Here is a 15587-nt window from a genome sequence, read left to right on the forward strand (position 1 = left end):
CGTGACGGGAGGGCGCCCCGCCCCTAGCAGGCGTCAGGGGCGGGCCGGGCCGCACCACTCGCGAATGCGGGGGAGCGCGGGTGTGTGGCGCGGCGGGTGGTACGCGCCGGATGTGGCCCTCGGGCGGGATTGAGGCCTGACCCCACGCTGGGTTGCAAGCCGGGGGTCAGTGGTCGCGGGGGCTCGGGTCGGGGGTTCCGGGAGTGTGAAGCCTGCCGCCGGGCGGGCCCTCCCCCTGAAACTCCGCCCCCGTGATGGCGGCGGGGGCGGGGCTCGACGGCTGTGCCACCCAGACGCCCCCAGTATGGTCTGAGGCTCTTCCAAGCCCCCTCCCCGGCTTGGTGAGTTTTCTCCGCAGTTCTGGGCCCGCCCTTTTGCGGCCCAGAGCCCAGGCGCTGCGGCCTGCGAGGCCTCCTCCCCCAGGCTGAGCTCCTCCGCGCTCTCCAGTCGTGTCTTACCCCTTATCCTCCCCACTAAGTCAAATCAAGGAGCCCCTTAGCGACTGTGGTCACCCTCCTTTGTAGTTGAGCCATCGCGAACGTTTCTTAGAGCCCAGGGTTAGGAAAGTGTTTTGCCCTAAATTATTTGCGTATGTCCCTCACTAAGGGGTGAGGGTTTTAATCAGTCTTTATTTTTTTTTAAAGATTTATTTATTTGACAGAGATAGAGACAGCCAGCGAGAGAGGGAACACAAGCAGGGGGAGTGGGAGAGAAAGAAGGAGGCTCACAGCAGAGGAGCCTGATGTGGGGCTCGATTCCACAACGCTGGGATCACGCCCTGAGCCGAAGGCAGACGCTTAACCGCTGTGCCACCCAGGCGCCCCTTAATCAGTCTTTAAATGGGAGGATACACAGGCGCTGTGCTAGGCATGGAAAGTCTAACATTTAAATGAGTCATGATAACTGGCCCTCAAATCACGCTCACTACATGGCAGGCATGTTAAAGGGCTTTGCAACACGTCAACTCAATGATTCTGGAGGGGGCCCTGGGTGCCTCAGTCGATTAAGCCTCCGACTCTTGTCTCTTGATCTCTACTCAGGTATGGATCTCAGGGTGGTGAGTTCCAGCCCCAGTGGGTTCCATGCTGGGTATGGAGGCTACTTTAAAAAAAGAAAAAACTGTTTGTAACCATGCCCACCCTCACCCCCAACAACACCTGGAACGTGCCCTGCTGGTAGAGGACATGCTCAAAAAACGTTTATATGGAACAGATTAAGTATCCCAGAGTCTGCAAGGACACAGCAGTGGGGCACCTGGTCCCTTTGCAGGTGCTTATCCTGTGTTCTTTGTGAAAAAGTTTAGAATAGACATACGCCTTTGACCACTTGGTCCGGGTTTCCTGCAGTCTGCCCTGACTCCCTTCCTGCCTTGCCCCCTAAAAAGCCACCTCTCTCCTTGCCACGCCTGACAATGAATACTCCCTACACTGCCCACATCCAAATCCTGCCCGTCTACCTCCCTCCCTTCCTCTCTCCCCTCCTTGGGCTCTCTAACCCAGGCTTGTTCTGGTCTCAATCCCTACAAAGCTTTATAGCCCTTTCAAGTTACAGGTTTTCGCCTTCAAACACAACCTTCATCAAACCTACTGCTAGCCCCCAAGAGCACTTTAAATGACTTCCTTTTGCCTGGATTCTGATTTAGCTTTCGGAACAGAAACCTGAAAGTCAAGTTCATTCACAGCCTCAAGTAACATTGCAGCAGCACACTAACTCTCCACCCAGAAGTCAGGGTTCTGGATGGGGGGGTGCGCTGGGAGGGGAGTGTACCTCCCCTTACTTCTGAAACTTCTTCACATAAACCTCCTTTTCTGGGCTTTTCCTCACCTTCTTTCTCCACCTGTTTTTCCTTCTGAACTTGACTGGTGTTCGCTGCTAGGCCTGTTACTCTGTCTTACTTAAACGGTCACCTAACTCCTTGTGTGTATTTGGTCCTTTGAGCCTGTGGTTCCACGGACGGCAGCTCCATTGTGTTGTGTTGTCTACAACGTAGCTGCCTTGCATTGTTTTGTATCTTCCTCGGCACGGAATATGGGAATATGAGGACATACATACAGTAAATGTTCAGTTAGTTGATTTTAAGTGATTGAACAGTTTCCCTAAGCAAAGAAATTAAAGTAAAAATTGATCAGCTAAAGCAATTATATCTCTAGGGATCTGAGCAGAAGCAAATGCAAACTGCACCATAGCTATATTTCTACAGCCCAGGGCTCACAGGGACACCAAGAGAAAGAAAAAAAAAATCCTCACAGTAAAAAAATTACAAACCACTCAAAAACACATTCCATCATGAAAGTGAATGGACAAAACAGGAGGATTAATATGCCCCGGTAACTGGATGTAATAAGGCAATCTGGAAGAGACTTTAAGGGGGGATATGTATTTTCAAGTAAAGGCAAAAATAAAGACTAGGAACTACTGGAAAAAAGGATAGTGTGAAAAAAAGAACAGGGATATTTGAAAAGAAATCAAACAGATCATTTAGAAATGAGAAGTATACTTATTGAAATGACTGAATGAAAGAAAATCTTGCTCAGGATTCCCTCTACTGAGCAACCTAGAAATAGTACTTAGAGCTATACTTAAGTACTTATGCTTAATAGTACTTAGAACTATAAAACAGTTAGCTCTGGGCTGGATTAGTGGCCCCCTGTGGTCCCATTACCATCCACAGCAATTACTTACCGGGCAGTATTGTGGCTGCCTCCTTTCTTGTCTGTCTGCCTTGTTAGATTATAAATTCCTTGAGAGTAGGACTGTCCTATTCATGCTGGCACAGTGCCTGGCACATGGTAGAAACCCACTAAATGTTTTCTAGAAAATGAATGAATAAGCAAAAATACTTTTAAAAATTGTACCGGTAGCAGCACTTACAGAATGAAAACTTTAGGAAGATCCATATGCCTCCAAGTAGGATCAAACAGCAGAAAATTAAGAAATAAGAAATAAGGGGTGCCTGGGTGCCTCAGTCGTTACGTGTCTTCCTTCTGCTCAGGGCGTGATCCTGGAGTCCTGGGATCGAGCCCCACATCAGGCTCCTCCGCTGGGAGCCTGCTTCTTCCTCTCCCACTCCCCCTGCTTGTGTTCCCTCTCTCGCTGGCTGTCTCTCTCTGTGTCAAGTAAATAAATAAAATCTTTAAAAAAAAAAAAAAAGAGGAAATAAGACTGTTGTAGAGCTTGAGAATTACCAAGTATATAAACCACCAATCCCTGGAGGTTTGTGGGGAACTGCTCTTTCAATGAAAAGAGAATACAAAATAGTAAGTACCCATTATTGCAACTAGGTTGACATCACACTAACCAGATTAGGGGAGGGGCGAAGCACACCCGATATTGGAGAATTTACCCTGCTTTAAAGAAGATGGGCTTTTTCCAGATGTAGGCTCCCTGTTTACTAGTTCTGGGTGAGAGCATTCTGGCTGCTGTCTCTGTTCATGCCCTTCACTCTGCGTGGGGGTGGGGAGCACTGGCCTTCCTTCTGTCATGGAGCCCTGGGGTTCTGTGCAAAGCTGGTTGATTACCTTGCTGGTGTAGGGCTGCTTCCACCCAAGCAGTAAGGGGCTTCTCACTAGCTGCCCAGCCCATTCCTGTCCAAGGGGAACTCTCTGAATTAGGGGAGCAGAGAAGCGTGCTAAGATAGAGCCACCCAATTCAGGAAACACCTCTTGATCTAATTATGCCGAAAGAGGGTACGTTATAACTGATCCTCTCAGGAATCCTGGCATACTGTGCAAGTCACCAGGAATGTATTGGCATGAGGAATCACTAAGCCTTCTGAGAGAAGCATGGGAGACAGCTTTGGGACTAACAGGCCCCAGGGGAGATGTGGCATCTCACTGAGCACCGAGCTCACCCTGGTGTCAAAGGATCAAATGCCTGCTCGCTTTGTGCTCTGCCCTGCCATTCTCCTCTCGGTAGAGAAAGGTGTGTCTGTTTGTCCCAAGAGGTGGGAGTAGTTTCTTCTCCTGCTGCAGTCCATAAAAATCAAACATGAATGGGCCCTTGTCCAGAGTTTTGGGTGAATCTAGGGATTAAGATGGCATCATTCAGGGGCGCCTGGGTGGCTCAGTCGGTTAAGTGGCTGCCTTCAGCTCAGGTCATGATCCCAGGGTGCTGGGATAGAGTCCCCCCCCCCACCCCAGTCTTGTTGGCTCCCTGCTTAGCAGGGAGTCTGCTTCTCCCTGTCCTTCTGTCCCTCCTCCCACTCATGCTCACTCTCTCTCTCTCTCAAATAAACAAAATCTTCTTTAAAAAAAAGAGAGATGGTACCATTCATGGGAGACTGTCCAGCCCAGCAAAGGAAAGAGCTATTGATACCAGGCAAAGGCACAGATGAGCCTTAAAAACATTATTCTGAGTGAAATAATCCAGACACGAAAGAGTGCCTGCTGTATGGTTCCGTTTATATAAGGTTCTTAAATAGGCAAAATTAGTCTGCGGAGATAAAGATCAGAACACTGGTTACCTATGGGGGAGCAATGACTGGAAAGAGACATGAGGAAATTTCTAGGGGGTAGAAATGCATTCATCCTTGTTGGGGTGGTGATTACACACGTGGATGCACTTGGGAAATCTCACCAAGCTGTACTCTTAAAACCTGGGCATTTTATTGGATGACCGTGATTCCTTAATTGAGGAGAAACTATTTCAGGACAAAGATTCTTGTTTCCTCTTAGTGGGTATCCGGGGGAAGGTGCTGTCAAAATGTCAACTGCACATATTCGTGAGAATCCTTATGTAACTAGAGAGACAAAACGACTCCTTTCTCCATTGCTACCCTACCAGCCCCTGGCAGAGTCCGAATCCTTGTAGGTAGAAGCATGCTGGTAAATTCGATAGGAAGGTTCTCTAGGAAGGAAAAAATTCCGATTTGTAGCACTTGCCAAATCACGAGGTGGAAATATTCTGTGACTGATTTCAGGCTGCAAATGTGACATGTCACCGGGCGTGGAGCTGGGAAGAGATAGGCACGACTCCCTTGCGCAAGCCAGTGGGAACGGACACCAGCACAGCTCGGCAACAAGCCTTTCTCATGAAACTTCAGGGGAGTCCTGACAGAGCCGAGGGAGCAGCTGTTGAACATTGTGTGGTCCGGGAGCCAGCAATTCCGACTATCCTGAACGTGAAGGATGGTGGACGCTGCCCCAAAGCGATCCTGTGAGATCCTGAGCCCACTCTAACGGGGTCAGCCTTGTGAGATGCGGCGGGTCAGCGACTCTATCACGGGGGTAGCGACACGTTGGCAGCATCGGGAGTTTTAAGGGAAAGGATGGGTTGTTTCATTTAAAATTCCTGAATTTAAATTCTCTTAGGGAAAAAGCAAGAACAAAATCTGGCACCAGGAATCCTGCATTCCATCCTGACAACAGCAGTTTGTAACAGAGGAAAAGCTGACCTCAGGAGAAGTCCACGGTTCTCCACGTTTCGACGGCACGCCAGCTGGCACCAGTAATGGTACTGCGTGGCTCTACCTGGCACTGGGGTTTGTAAATCCTAGTTGACACTGTGCCTTCTCTGGTTTGGTCTTTGGTAGCGCAGTGTGTGCGTGTGTGTGCGTGTGTAAGGTGGGCTGACGAAAATCCATGCGTGACCACAGTTCCCCCTGTTGGAGGAACCAGAGGCCAGCTGGCACTTCGGGGTACCTGTGCTCACTCTGGGTGCTCAGCAAGATTTCAGACATCAACGCATACCAGAACCCAGCCAGGGCATTACCTGGACCCCTAATTCCCTACCCTGGTACACTAGAATCACTAAAGGAGCTAAAAAAAAAAAAAAAAAGCTCCTAGTCCTCAGCCCAGACAGTTGACTAAGAATGTCTGGGGGTGGAGTCTGGAAATTAAAACGTTTTGGGGACGCCTGGGTGGCTCAGTCGGTTAAGCATCTGAATCTTGATTTCGGCTCAGGTCATGATCTTGGGGTCGTGGTATCGAGCCCCACGAAGGTCTCTGCGCTGGGCATGCAGCCTGCTTAAGGTGCTCTCCCTTTCCCTCTGCCCCTCTCCCTGCTCATGCGTGCGCGTGTTCTATTTCTTAAAAAAAACAAATAAATAAAAATTAAAATGTTTTGAGAAAGCTGTGCTGGTGACTCCAGTGTGCACCATTTCTTTTTCTCAGGAAGCGCTATTTAGGGCACCTTTTCCTTGGACTAGGGGAAAAGTCATGTGCTGTGGCCCGTGTTCTTCCCTCCTCAGGTTGTAACTCCCGTGCCTGCCTGTGCTAAAGGAGCAGGGCAGTGAAGGGGCTGTGGCTTACCCCGACGCCTGCTGCTGGGGATGGAGTGGAAGGTGCATCTGGTCCAGAAGACTGGGGCTGGGGTTCCAGCAGGGACCAGAGGCAGAATTTGAGCTTTGGCTCACGGTGCATGCAGCTGGATGTCCTGGAGCTTCTGCCCTGTGAGAGCTCAAGAGGGACAAAAAGTAAAAATTCCCCCTGATTCTTTCAACCTGGCTACTGTGTGGCCAGGCATTGTTGTAGATGCTGGGGACATAGCAGTAAGCAAAACAGACAAAAACACCCGCCTTCCTGCACTGACATTCTAGTGAGGGAGACAGACACTACACATAACCAAAAAATCTGTACACGAGAAAGTGAGAAGTGAGGAAAATAAAGTAGGGAAGGGGGACTGGGAATGTGTGGCGGGGTTGCAATTTGGGGAGTATGTGGGAAAGAGGAAAGGTATGCCACCTTCTCCTTGGCGAGAAGGTGGCATTAAAGCAGAGATTTGAAGGAGGCGAGAGACTGAGCCATGCAGATATCTATCTAGCAGAAGAGAGTTCTAGGAAGGAGGAGTGGCAAGTGCAAAGGCCCTGAGGTGGGCATTTGGCAGGTTGGAAGGCAGACAGGAGGCCAAGTGCTTGAGCAGAGTGAGAAAGCGATGAGGGGTAGAAATGCGATCAGGGAGTTGGGCCTCGTAGGCCATTGGCTGTGGACTTGGCTATGACTCCCAGTGAGACATAAACTAGACATACCCCTAATGTAGACCAGTGGAAGGTAACCCTTCGAAAAGACTAGAGTAGTGGACATTCAGCCAGCTTTCTTTCTTTCCTGTGGGGACTGGGGAGGGTGGCGGCTCACTTACGTTGGAGCACTCAGGGAGCCCTGGGGGAGACCCAGCCAAACTCAGAGGGGGCAGAAGATTGAGGAAAGAGAGCGCTGCACTCTTCCACGACCCCTTCCGATGTGCTCAGAATGTCCTGTGGCCAACTCAGGAGAGATCTGGGGAGGGCCTACTACATGGCAGGCACTGTGCTCACTTCCAGGGACCTGGGCTCAAAGAAGCTGAGGTCCTGCCTTCGCAGGCTTCTGTAGGGACTAAGGCCTCAGGCAAGCTCTGGGCATATCCTTTGTCCTCTTTTCCCAAGTTCCTAGGACAGGGGCTATCTGTTGAAAGGAGGAGGGGAGAAAGCTGGTGGGGAGAAAGAAGGGAATCGTGCTGCTCTTTCAGGGGAGAACTGGATTTGAGTGGGCTCATGCGTGGTGGGTTACAGAATAGCACTGCCGGAAACGTGTGCGAGGGAGCTTAGTAACAGAGCAGGTGCGCTGGGTGGGGGCTCACAGGCAGAGAATAAGTCCTGCTGTCGCTGTCGCTGTCGTGTGGGAAGACGGGAAGAGGTAGCTCAGGTTGGGAAGTGAGTCGGAAGAAAGGTCTCCGTGGGCAGGACAGCTGGCTGTGCAGGAACACTATGTCCCCTTTTTTCCACTCGGAAACCTGTCAACCCCCTCCAAACTGCTCGGGTTTCACCGTGAGCTGCTGTGGAGGCCCTTAGTGGTCCTCGAGAAAGGCCCACAGCTCTGTGGAGATAAAAGGAGTGAGCCAGGGTGTGAGGCCCCCCTCGCTGGCCGTGTGCTCACGCTCTGGGCGTCGTCTCAGGCACGGGCTGGCACCGTTCCTGGGCTCTGGCCCTGCCTGGCTGGCTCCCTTCTGGCGTCTCTGGGCTCAGACTCAGGCCCTGGCCCTGCAGAGGGGCCCCCCTCCTCTCCCCCAGAAACATGATCCCTCCCTCTGCCCCCTCCCAGCCTCCCAGGGGCCTACCTCCTGCCTCCTGCTCCTGCATCATCACTGTTAGCCCAGCCCCGCTGCGATTTCACCCTCGCCTCCCCTCCCTCTTCATTCTCGGTTTCCCAGGCCGCCTCCCCGGGCCCCACCTGATGCCTGCCTCTGGTGACCTTGAGTCCTTCCTGAATAGTGGGGTGGGTGCCAGGGCCTGGCGCAAGCCTTGCCCCAGCCCCGAGAATTGCCGACTTGGAAACCTGATCGTTCGCACGCACGCCAAAGAAGAAAGAGCTGTTTGTGTTCACTGACGTCCTCGGGGCCACCCACATCAGGGCTGACACACATTTGCTGTCTTGTCCTTCAGCCACTTTCGCGCCCTCTAGCAGCCCCTCCTGCTGGGCGGCCAGGGCTCGCACACACTGAGGGCGTTTGCTTTGGCCTCCCTGTGTTCCCCTCCGAGCGAGCTGGCTCTGCAAAATGACACGGCGCAGCCCAAAAATGTGTAGGACCACCCAGACCACAAAGGGGCGGGGGTACAGCAGCCAAATGGGGGGGCTTTCCGGGAAAGGTGACAGTAGGAAGGCAGACGGCCACCCGAGGCCTGGCACCCACACCCGCGGAAGGGGGCAGGAGGCAGCACGGAGGCCTCCTAGGAGAAGGCTTTGGTGGGATTTCCGGCTGAGGGACAAGTGGGAAAATTCTGGCTGTTTGGGGGAGGACAGGGGAGTGGAGTCTACGAAGCTTCCTCCCCCTAAGTCAGGGACTGGCAAGGCAGGCCAGTGGCACTGGTGGTGTGGCCTCTGCCCCCACATGGCCCCCCAGCCCGACAGCCCCCAAAGACCAGTAGTGGGGTAGAGTATGAATGGGGGGAGGGGGGAGAGGGGCTGGGAGGTAGCAGGCCAGGGGTGGGGTGGCAAGGCGGCACCAGCCGTGGGGAACAGGTTTCAGCTGGCTGCCTGTGCCTTTCCTGGAGCCACATCATCCCACTCGCTCACCAGCCAGTCTGTCACAGGCCATTAAGCTCTCAGCAGGTGCTGTGCTCCACTGAGGCTGGGGGCGGGGCTGGGGGCAAGGGGGAGCCTTGGGAACTCCCCCTTGAAAAAGCTATGCCCTCGTGAACCCCTGGAGATTTCCTGTGTGTGCACACACACACACACACACACACACACACAACATCCACACATACATACCACCCTCCCACCACGCAACACATAGACAAACATACCACACACATCGCACACATGCCACACACGCAGCACATGTACATATCACACACACCACATCCAGGTCCTAGATTCTGACATTTCTTCCCTGGCAGCCCCCCTCCCCGGATGCCCCCTGCGGCTCCAGGACTGCCAGCGAGAGGCCCCTTGGATGTCTCTAGCCTGCACACAAAGCCCTCTTTGCATCCCAGGGCAGAGCGTTCCTGACAGCCAGCCAAGTGACTGCCCAGCCCTGCAGTTCTTGCCTGGGTCTCCCTCCCTGCCTCTGTCCCTCCAGCTTGCCCCCTGGGTCTGGGCTGCAGGGGACTGAGCTCTTCCAGCCTCCTTGGGGCTTGAAAGCAGAGGAGAGAAAGCAGGAGCCTTCCCATGCCAAGGACCCCAAGAGCCCTGAAATGGAGATGTTGCTCAAAGGGAGACATGTTCATGCCCAGTGCATCAGGGGCTCCTCTGCTTAAAACTCTGTACCTACTTCTCTGGGCTCGCAAGCGCCTCAGCTCAGCAGACAGAGCCTGCCAGGGCCAGACCCCCGGCCTCCCCTCAGCCTGTGTCCCTCCACTCCCCAGCCCCTGGACACAGAGATGTGCTAGACTGTCTGCCCTTCTTCCCCATCTAGCCTTGGTCTCTCAAGTCCACAACCTTTGTATGTGCTGTTCCTTCTCTCTGTTTGTTTTTACGATTTTATTTATTTGTTGGAGAGAGAGAGAGAAAGAGCAGGAACAGGGGAGAGGGGAAGAGAGAGAGGGACAAGCAGACTCCCCACTGAACGGGAGCCTGACAGGATCTCCATCCCAGGACCCAGAGATCGTGACCTAAGCCAAAGGCAGATGCTTCACCGACGGAACCCCCCGGGTGCTCTATTCCTTGTTGTTGTTTTTTTTTAAGATTTTATTTATTTATTTGACAGAGATAGAGACAGCCAGCGAGAGAGGGAACACAAGCAGGGGGAGTGGGAGAGGAAGAAGCAGGCTCCCAGCAGAGGAGCCTGATGTGGGGCTCGATCCCACAACGCCGGGATCACACCCTGAGCCGAAGGCAGACGCTTAACGACTGCGACACCCAGGCGCCCCTCTATTCCTTGTTTTGAATGCCTTTTCCTACCTTGTCCCCCTGGAGAGTTAGTTCATCCTTCACCATTCAGGTTGCCTCTGCCAGGAAGACTTCCTTAATAGCACCCACTGTTCTCTGCACTTTGATGCCCTTTCTCCCGTCCCTTGTTCAAAGCATTTCCACATCATATTTCAGTGGTTAACAGGCCCATCTTCCTCATTAAACTATGAGCTAAGGGGCAAGGGACTGTGTTTCATCTATAACTTCTATCTTAATGCTGACACATAGTAAGTGCTCAAGAAATGCTTGGTAACTGCATGCAAGACTTAATAACGGGGCGAAAGAGATCAAAGTAAATAGAGAGGAACGCGGAGTGTCTCAGGAGGGAAAGGAATGACGGTGGTAGTTAGCAAGGAAGGCTTCCTGGAGGCAGTGAACAGGCTGTTGACAGGGTGGAGACATTCCAGGGAAGAGGAACTGATGGGTAACCGTAGCAAAAGTCTTCGGTCAGGAGCAAGAGTGTTTGGAGGCACCCTTCCCCGCGTGTCTACTCCGTACCAGGCCTTACTCTGAGCCCTTACACTTTACTGTCCCACGGAGTCTGCACAACCACCATGGGAGCCTGGCGCTGTAACCATCCCCATCCCACACGTGAGGAGCAGTGAAGCTCAGTTATGGGCCCAAAGCAAACAGGTCAGATTTGACGAAAGAAACAGAGCAACCAGGAGTGATAGAGACTTTGGGACTTGACCTTCTACGACAGGGAAGCTACTTAAAGAGAATCTTCTTCTTCTCCTTCTTCTTCTTTTATTATGATATGTTAGTGACCATACAGTACATCATTCGTTGTTGATGTAATGTTCCACGATTCATTGTTTGCGTATCACACCCAGTGCTCCATGCAAAATGTGCCCTCCTTACTACCCATCCCTGGGCTAGCCCATCCCCCCACCCTAAAGAGAATCTTCTTTTTTTTTTTTTTAAAGATTTTATTTATTTATTGGACAGAGATAGAGACAGCCAGCGAGAGAGGGAACACAAGCAGGGGGAGTGGGAGAGGAAGAAGCAGGCTCATAGCAGAGGAGCCTGATGTGGGGCTCGATCCCATAACGCCGGGATCACGCCCTGAGCCGAAGGCAGATGCTTAACCGCTGTGCCACCCAGGCGCCCCCAAAGAGAATCTTCTATTTTTATTTTCTGACATAAAAGAGCAGGGTGGGGAGGGGCAGAGGGAAAGAGAGAATCTTAGGCAGGCTCCACGCCCAGCGCGGAGCCCGACCTGGAGCTCGATTCCATGACCCTGAGATCATGACCTGAGCCAAAGTCAAAGAGTTAGATGCTTAACCAACTGAGCCACTGGGGTGCCCCAGGCAAGTTACTTAAAGAATTGATGCCTCTCTGCCTGGGTGGCACAGCGGTTGAGCGTCTGAGCGTCTTGTCTTCGGCTCAGGGCGTGATCCCGGCGTTATGGGATCGAGCCCCACGTCAGGCTCCTCCGCTATGGGCCTGCTTCTTCCTCTCCCACTCCCCCTGCTTGTGTTCCCTCTCTCACTGTCTGTCTCTATCTCTGTCGAATAAATAAACAAAATTTTAAAAAAAAAAAAAAAGAATTGATGCCTCTCAGTCTGAGCGCCTCACACAGGCGGTGAGGAAGGGAAGATGGGTGTGAAACCGGGGGTAGGGGGGGGGGAGAATGAACCGAACCAGTGAAGAAGAGCCGGGGTTCTGCAGGATGGACGGGCCGCCACCTCCAAGCCACCAGCCTCAATGACCCAGGTGACTGCAAAAGCAGCCGACACCGTTTGTCCCGGAGCTAAACACCCAGCAGAGCTGGGAGCTAGACAGGCTGAGGGGCTGGGTGCAGAACCCACAGACTCCCTTCAACGAGTGTGAGCTACACTGGCATGGCCTCGGGAGCAAGCGCGGCGGCTGCGGCCCATGCTGAATCCACGGTCAGCTTGCGGGGGAGAGCATTCTGGAACTGCGGTTCCACTCAGTTCAGGTGACACAGCACGGAGCCACCCTCAAGGTCGCAATCCAGACCTGGAAGACGTGGCTGGGAAGGTTCATCAGAGCCAGACCGCGAGAGTCCGGAGGGCATACCAAAGAATCTGGGATTTGTTCTGGCTTTCAGTTGGAAGGGAAGGTGGGACATGAGCCTGGTGATGTCCTGAAGGGGCTGGGCCTACTCAGGCTGAGGGGGAAGGCAGGAAGAGGTACCCGTGGAGCCCGGGGGTGGGTTCTAAATTGGTGGTGCAGGCCGCATGTCAGCGAGGCCACGGGGCTGGCACAGAGCCTGGGTGGTGCCGGCAGGTGAGACGCAAGTCAGGGAGGAAGGCCGGCAGAACAGTGAGGGGCTGAGGTCAGGGAAGTGGGGGACCAGGGGGACAAAGCCCTGGAAGATTGCTCTGGGTGCGGGTATCATGGGTCTCCCTCCTGGGCCGAGGCAGCTCTAATGGCTCCTGTGCCATGTTCAGAGTTGGGCTATTAGGTGGCCTCCTGCCAGTGTCCCTGTGCCCTCTCCCGGCCCCACGTGAGAGGCAGGTCCTGCCGTTTGGGCCTCCATTCTGCTCTAGAAGCCCAAGACACTGGCAGCCGAGGTCTGAGCCTCTGGGCTCTGGGTGTAACCTTTGTCCATTACATGTGCCTCCTGAGGTCCCACTATGTTTTGGACACTGGGCTGGGCTGGGGATCAGGGCCTGGGGACACGCCCTGCCCACAGGGAGCCAGTATACAGTCTGGTGGGAGGCACAGGAGGCTACTGGGTCCTGCAGTCAAGGGAAGAGGAGCACCAAGGAGCGAGGCCTCCCCAGACTGGGAAGAACGTCCAGGAAATGCGGAACTTCAAGATGGACCTGAGCAAGTCTCTAGACCGAACCACCAGGGACAAGAAATCCAGAGGTCAGGCCTGCAGTCGGCGAAGTCCTGACCATGGGTCCTGTAAGGCCAGCAACCCGGTGTTCTCTTAGCTGTATTGTGTGGGAAAACAAAAAGAATGAAGTAAACCTGTGAATGGAAAGAGAGTTCATAGGTGGGACATTGTAACATACGGACTTTATTTAGGTCCTGATTTTTATTTTTACTTTTCTAAGTTATCTCTACCCCCAACGTGGGTCTCGAACTCACGACCCCCGAGATCAAGGCTCACACGTTCTACCGACTGAGTCAGCCAGGAGCCCCTAACTCCTAATTAAAAAAAAAAAAATGATGATGGATGAGTCTGTTCAGGCTGCCTTTTTATTTATAACAGGCTGCTGTTTATTTCTCACAATCTGGAGGCTTGAAGTTCCAGATCAAGGCCCTGGCGGGGTTCTGTTTCCGGTGAGGTCTCTTCCTGGTTAGCCTCACAGGGCCTTTCCTCAGAGAGTGTGCAGTCTGTGGGAAGAGGTGGGTGTGAGGAGATTGCTCTTCTTCTTAGAAGGCCACCAGTCCTTAAAAGGACCTTACTCTTATGACCTCATGTAAGCTTAAATTACTTCCTAAAAGCCCTATTTCCCAATACAGACACATTGAGGGCTAAGGCTTAGTAGATGAATTTTAGGGGAGGACTCAGTCCATAGCAGACAACATTTATGAGGAAACTGGCACTTTAAGTGCTGACTCAGTATTCGATTATATTGAGGAATTATTGGTAAACAGCTCTTGGGATATGGTAGTGGTAATATCGTTTTATGTGTATACATGTATATAACATGTTTTACGTATGCACATATAGAATAATGTTACCATATACGGATGTGTGCGTGTGAGCGTATGTATGTGTCCTTATCTTTTAGATATACACCAAAATATTCATGGGTGCAATCGTCTGACATCTAGGATTTGCTGCAAGATGATAGGAGGAGTGAATGTGGCTGCAGGTGAGGCAGGGCTGGCCGCAAGTTGATGGTTGTTGGGTCTGGGTTATGGGTTCATGGGAGTGCATTATTTTATTCTGTCTACTTTTGCATGTGTTCTAAATTCTCCATAATAAAAAGTGAAAACAAAAAGTGAAGAGGATTGGGGCACCTGGGTGGCTCCGTTGGTTGACCAGGTCATGATCTCATGGGTGGTGGAATAGAGCCTCTCCCCGCAAACCGCCCCCCCAGCCCCCGCTTGGGGCTCTGTGCTCAGTGGGGAGTCTGCTTGAAGATTCTCTCCCTCTTCCCTCCGCCCACACGCTCTCTCTCCCTTTCTTTCTCTCAAATAAATAAATCTTTTAAAAAAATGAATAAATAAATAAAATCTTAAAAAAAAAAAAGTGAAGAGGGTTTTGAAGTTTAGGGTTGCGGGGAGGAGCCAGGCATTTTCTAGAAGAAATTGCTCAAGCGAAGCTCAAAGCTCGAGCTGGTGAGGCAGGTGGGTGTGTAAGGCCCCAGGGGTTTGCAGGTGCTGGAGCGTGAAGCGGTGCCAGGCACTTCAGCAATCAAGTCCCTATGCTCCAGGACAAAGACAAATCTCAATGGAGGGCCCTGCTTCAGGACCAGTGAGACTAGAACCCAGTGGGAGAGCCCTGAAGGGCCAGCAAGGCTGGAATAAGGGGAATACAACGGATGGACGTTTGTGGTGGAAGGGCTGGGGGACCCGGTGGTAGAGGGTGATTAGAGGAAGCTTCCAGCAGAAACAAGCCAGCATGCTGAGAGCCAGGAAGTCTGAGGATGATGCAGCAAGAATGTGGTTGGTCATCCAGGTTCTCAACCAAATCTCTGCTGGAATTGTAGGTCGCTCACCTTTGCTTTGGAAATCTGACATCTCTTGTGTCCTCACTGGGTGACTTTGGTCAAGTTACTTAATCTGTCTGATCCTCAGTTTTTTCTTCTGTAAAAGGGGGGTAGTCATAGGGCCGGCCTCATAGGGCTGTTGTGGGATTAAATGAGAAAATGCTTGTAAAGCACTAAAGAGAGCATGCGTTAGCTGTTATTAGCAGAGTTTCAGGGAGGAAGCTGCTCTCCCCTGGGGCAAGGAGGTGGAGACAGCAGCCATTAAAATGAGCGCCCGCCGGGTGGGGAGGTGAGAACAGCTCTGTTCTCCTCCCTGCTAGCCCTTAACAGGTTTGTGTTCTATTTTTAATTTTAAAAAAAGTGGTTTCCTCACAGCAGTGAGCAGCTGGTCAGATGCAGAAAAGAAGTTGCTGAGAAAGCCTTAAGTAAAATCCACCAGGTCTTATGAGAAAGTGTGGCTGGCCAAGATCGGCCATGGGCTGGCTCCAGAAACTACCTCTGGGCCCCGTTGCCCCCTTAGGGTGGCATGTGGAATGGGGTGTGCAGGAGTGAAAGGTCAGACCCTGTGAGGGAGGGGTGGGGCCCACGTGGGCTCCTCCCTCTGTGAGGAAGCACGGGCCTTTCCCCT

General features: G+C 52.4%; 2 long non-coding RNA genes across 2 annotated transcripts; one reads left to right on the forward strand and one right to left on the reverse strand.

Moving 5' to 3' along the window:
- Position 1: 1 nt before the first annotated feature.
- LOC117802324 lies at positions 2–5895 on the forward strand. The gene is made up of 3 exons (XR_004625468.1): positions 2–341; positions 4919–5154; positions 5310–5895. It is a non-coding gene; the product is annotated as an uncharacterized LOC117802324 (long non-coding RNA).
- On the reverse strand, positions 4507–7780 carry LOC109488519. Its single transcript, XR_002141511.2, has 3 exons — positions 7552–7780; positions 6249–6395; positions 4507–4845 (listed from the first exon to the last, which is right to left on the reverse strand). It is a non-coding gene; the product is annotated as an uncharacterized LOC109488519 (long non-coding RNA).
- Between the last annotated feature and the right edge of the window lie 7807 nt (positions 7781–15587).

This window comes from Ailuropoda melanoleuca, chromosome 5, assembly GCF_002007445.2.
Source record: "Ailuropoda melanoleuca isolate Jingjing chromosome 5, ASM200744v2, whole genome shotgun sequence".
NCBI lineage: Eukaryota > Metazoa > Chordata > Mammalia > Carnivora > Ursidae > Ailuropoda > Ailuropoda melanoleuca.